The following is a 4619-nucleotide window of genomic DNA, read 5'->3' as shown; positions in this document are numbered from 1 at the left end:
AGAAGCTTTCAGAACCACCCGCACCAGAAGTATCAAGTTCCTGAAGATTCAATGGAGCAATCATACCGAAGAAGAAGCCACTTGGGAGCGAGAAGAAGATATGAAGAAGGAATTCCCCGATCTCTTTAGTACCTAGTTTTCTTTAAGATCTCATGACAAGATCTTTTGTAAGGGGGAAGGGTTTGTAACATCCCAAATTTCAATCAATGAGAAATGGTGGTTTCCAAAATTCAAATTTTGCAACCAACAAAAACTTTTATTTTGCATATAGTGCTATGCATAGTATTTGTGTATTTGGGTGACATTGCCATGATGTGTGCTTGCAACCCTTACTAATGTACTAAAACCCTACCCTTGATCCCTTGTGATCACAAAGAAAAGCAAAAACAAAAAGAAAAGAATAAAAGTTAGAAAATCACAAAACCCTCACATATGGTTTATGCCATTTTTGAAATTCTTCAACCTAGACCATTTTGGCTTGCACCGTTAGTTGGACATGGTTACTAAACACTTATAAACACTTTTGGAATCAAAGAAACTCAAATCAAATCAAATTTGAATTCAAAATGAGCTCACATGCACTAATGGTCAAATCTGCCATTTTTAGCATGATGCCCACTTTGAGCCTCTGTAGTTAGATATTCTTAAACCAATCAAATCCAACTCTTTGCACCTCATCCAAGACCTCATCAAGGAGAACAACTTTTCTCAAGAACACCCCTGCAAACTCCCTCTGGATTCAAAGTTATGCTCAAGCAAAGTGGAGACTTTGAAACAGATTCAAGATTATGCACTTTTTGGATTTTTGCAAATCAACTCAAATTGGACCACCACCACCACCACTCTGCTCCAAATCTTATTCAAATCAATCCCACCAAAATTCACTGAAAATTTCCAAAATTTTGTTCTTGCGGCCATTCCATCGAGCACCTGGAGTGCAATGTGCTGCCAACCCTGGACATGGCTTTGTCCAGTGAATTTTAGCCCTAACCATCGAGCCCTGGTCAGCAAGGGTACCCTAAACAACTCCTTGCACGATGCCAACCACTAGAGACATGCTGCAGTACACCAGATTGTCACCATCTTGACCAAAACCATCCATGCCGTGGCATGGCATGGACACACACTTGCTCACCCTCTCTCTGGTCATTTCCGACGTGCACGACCTTGTCCTTTAATGTCTACGCACGCTTCTATTCCTGTAGACAGTGTTGGGCCTCCAAGAGCAGAGGTTTGTAGAACAACAGCAAGTTTCCCTTAATTGAATCACCCAAGGTTTATCGAACTCAGGGAGGTAGAGGACAAAGATATCCCTCTCAATCAACCCTGCAATTACGATACAAGAAGTTTCTTGTTTCCCCAACACAACCAATACACTTGTCAGATGTATAGGTGCACTAGTTCGGCGAAGAGATAGTGAAATACAAGTGATATGGATGAATATGAGTGGTAATAGCAATCTGAAATAAAGATGGCAGCAAGCAAACATGTAACAGAACTTGTTGGAAACGGTGTTTCAATGCTTGGAAACAAGGCCTAGGGATCATACTATCACTAGTGGACACTCTCAACATTGATCACATAATAAATAAATAACTTCTCCTCACTTGTGCTACATACACTCTCTTGTTGGATAACAAACACCATTCATTGTGTAGGGCTACAAGAGCTCCCTCAAGCCGGAGTTAACAAGCTCCACAACATTCGGAGTTCATATTTAAGTAACCTCTAGAGCATAATAGACCGCTGCAATTTAAACCGAGTACTAACATAGCATACACAGTGTCACCTTTAAGCTATGAAAGGGGGAATATATCACATCAATACTATCATAGTAATAGTTAACTCCATACTATCATAGTAATAGTTAACTCCATAATCTACAAGAGATTACAATCATAACCTACGCCAAGTACTACATGATGCACACACTGTCACCTTTACATCATGAAGGAGGAATAGACTACTTTAATAACATCACTAGAGTAGCACATAGATTAATAGCGATACAAAGCTCATGATCACATGGGAGAGAGAGATGAACCACATAGCTACCGGTACATCCCTTAGCCTCGGGGGAGAACTACTCCCTCCTCATCATAGGAGACAACAGCGGTGATGAAGATGGCGGTGGTGTCAATGGAGATGCCTTCCGGGGGCATTTCCCCGTCCCGGCGGCGTGCCGGAACAGAGACTTCTGTCCCCCGAATCTTGGCTTCGCGATGGCGGTGGCTCTGGAACTTTTCTCGTATCGTGGCTTATTCTTTTAGGGTTTTTGCGACGGAGGCTTTATATAGGCGAAAGGGCAGCCTCGGAGGAGTCCTGGTGCAGCCAGACCATAGGGGGGCGCGCCCCCCCTTGGCCGCGCCGCCAGGTGGGGTGGGGCCGCCAGGGCTCCCCTCTGGTCCCTCTCTGGCTCCCTGGAAGCTTCCGTGAAATATAAGACCCTGGGCGTTGATTTCGTCCAATTCCGAGAATATTTCCTTTGTAGGATTTCTGAAACCAAAAACAGCAGAAAACAGGAACTGACACTTCGGCATCTCGTTAATAGGTTAGTGCCGGAAAATGCATCAAAACGATATAAAGTATGAATAAAACATGTAGGTATTGTCATAACACTAGCATGGAACATAAGAAATTATAGATACGTTGGAGACGTATCAAGCATCCCCAAGCTTAGTTCCTACTCGCCCTCGAGTAGGTAAACGGTAACAAGAATAATTTCTTAAGTGACATGCTACCAACATGATCTTGATCAATACTATTGTAAAGCATATGAGATGAATGAAGTGATTCAAAGCAATGGTAAAGATAATGATTAAACAACTGATCATATAGCAAAGACTTTTCATGAATAGTACTTTCAAGACAAGCATCAATAAGTCTTGCATAGGAGTTAACTCATAAAGCAATAGATTCAAAGTAGAAAGCTTTGAAACAACACAAAGGAAGATATAAGTTTCAACGGTTGCTTTCAACTTTAACATGTTTATCTTATGGATAATTGTCAACATAAAGCAATATAACAAGTGCAATAAGTAAACATGTAAGAATCAATGCACACAGTTGACACAAGTGTTTGCTTCTAAGATAGAAAGAAATAGGTAAACTGACTCAACATAAAGTAAAAGAATTGCCCTTCGCAGAGGGAAGCATGGCTTACTATTTTTGTGCTAGAGCTTTTATTTTGAAAACATAGAAACAATTTTGTCAACGGTAGTAATAATCAATATGTGTTATGCATAAGACATCCTATAATTTGCAAGCCTCATGCATAGAATACCAATAGTGCTCACACCTTGTCCTAATTAGCTTGGATTTACATGGATTATCATTGCATAACATATGTTTCAACCAAGTGTCACAAAGGGGTACCTCTATGTCGCCTGTACAAAGGTCCAAGGAGATAGATCGCATTTGATTTCTCGTTTTTGATAAATCTCAACTTAGGACATCCATACCGGGACAACATAGACAACAAATAATGGACTCCTCTTTAATGCATAAGCATTCAACAACAGATAATATAATCATAAGAGATTGAGGATTAATGTCCAAACTGAAACTTCCACCATGATTCATGACTTTAGTTAGCGGCCCAATGTTCTTCTCTAACAATATGCATACTCAAACCATTTGATCATGATAAATCACCCTTACTCCAGACAAGACGAACATGCATAGCAACTCACATGATATTCAACAAAGGTGTAATAGTTGATGGCGTCCCCAGAAACATGGTTATCGCTCAACAAGCAACTTATAAGAAATAAGATACATAAGTAACATATTCATCACCACAATAGTTTTTAAGGCTATTTTCCCATGAGCTATATATTGCAAAGACAAAGAATAGAATTTTTAAAGGTAGCACTTAAGTAATTTACTTTGGAATAGCAGAGAAATACCATGTAGTAGGTAGGTATGGTGGACACAAATGGCATAGTTTTTGGTTCAATGATTTGGATGCACGAGAAGTAATCCCTCTCAGTACAAGGCTTTGGCTAGCAAGGTTGTTTGAAGCAAACACAAGTATGAACCGGTACAACAAAACTTACATAAGAACATATTGCAAGCATTATAAGACTCTACACTGTGTCTCCTTGTTGTTCAAACACTTCACCGAGAAAATATCTAGACTTTAGAGAGACCAATCATGCAAACCAAATTTCAACAAGCTCTATGGTAGTTCTTCATTAATAGGTACAAAGTACATGATGCAAGAGCTTAAACATGATCTATTTGAGCACAACAATTGCCAAGTATCAAATTATTCAAGACAACATACCAATTACCACATGAAGCATTTTCTGTTTCCAACCAAATAATAATGAACGAAGCAGTTTCAACCTTCGCCATGAACATTAAAAGTAAAGCTAAGAACACCAGTGTTCATATGAACGAGCGGAGCGTGTCTCTCTCCCACACAAGCATGAATTTATTCAGAGAATGAAAATAACAAAACGAAAATAAAAGCACACAGACGCTCCAAGTAAAGTACATAAGACACTACAAGAAAAGTTGCCATGGCCGACGAAGTTGAAGTCGCGCCGTGGTTGCTGGTGTACCATGGCCGACGATTTTGGTCCCTCCGTGGTGCATGTCAAAACTTAATTTTT

The sequence above is a fragment of the Lolium rigidum genome, chromosome 3 (assembly GCF_022539505.1).
Source record: "Lolium rigidum isolate FL_2022 chromosome 3, APGP_CSIRO_Lrig_0.1, whole genome shotgun sequence".
Taxonomy (NCBI): Eukaryota; Viridiplantae; Streptophyta; class Magnoliopsida; order Poales; family Poaceae; genus Lolium; species Lolium rigidum.
Note: the sequence above shows the minus strand (reverse complement) of the source record.